Raw genomic sequence first — 1,036 nt, forward strand, 5'->3', positions numbered from 1 at the left:
GATTAAAAATATTTAACATTTGTAATTGATGTTAGTGATGCGTCTGACTTGTAAATGTTTGATATTTAAATTTGGATAAGTATAATTTTTGTTAAAAAAAACAGATACAACCGGACAACCTAATCTAAAAATAGAGAGTTTCATTAAATTAGGTTGTGAATCCTATTCGAGTTACGAGTCACTAACCCAACCAACCCGAAACTTCGTGTTGGTCCAAAAGATTTTTCTAACCTGACCTAATCCCGTGTACATTTCTACTTATAAGTTCGTAAAGCATATGGAAATAAGGAGGATGTTGGATCCAAAAATAATGTTATGTGCGACAAAAGAAAATGTTATGCCTTTCTGGTTCTAATCTTTGGCAAACAAAACAAACAATTGTATAGGGCATGGTGAGGCAGTCTCCCGCACCCTCGAGACAAGATTGGTAAGCATATATACCTAGCTCGGTCATTAGAGTTAGAGATCATTCATAGTTAACTACTATAGGAGAAGCAAAAACGTGTACTTGATGTTCTCGACATGACTATGTTACTTGCTCTTCTTGAAGTGCTTACTTACCTGATGTTCTTCCACTGCGATATATGACTACATTGCCTACTTGTCTTGAAATTTTTACTTGATGTTTTCAATATTCTTATGTTTTTTTCTACGACATGACTACGTTACCTACTCTTCTTGAAGTGCTGAACTGATGTTCGTAGCGTTTCTCTACTTCCCCTGTGATATGACTACGTTGTCTACTTGTTTTGAAATGTTTACCTAATGCCCTCGACATTCTTATGTTCTTTTCTACGTTTTCTTTATCGTATGGATGCAAGGGAATGTCGGGAGCATATATGTGTCGAATCCAAAATTTAAATCCAGGGCTCGGGTAGACTTTCTTGTCCTCGTCTTTGCCACCAATTCTATTTCTCGTTCCTAGAAAATTTCCCATTTATTTTACTGAGGTTATCGAGTCTCTTACAAGATACTATTTCTTGTTTAATTTCTTTTTTGAAATTTCAAAATATATCATTAAAAAAAAAAAAAAAAA

This window comes from Cucurbita maxima, unplaced genomic scaffold, assembly GCF_002738345.1.
Source record: "Cucurbita maxima cultivar Rimu unplaced genomic scaffold, Cmax_1.0 Cma_Scf00015, whole genome shotgun sequence".
NCBI classification, from domain to species: domain Eukaryota; kingdom Viridiplantae; phylum Streptophyta; class Magnoliopsida; order Cucurbitales; family Cucurbitaceae; genus Cucurbita; species Cucurbita maxima.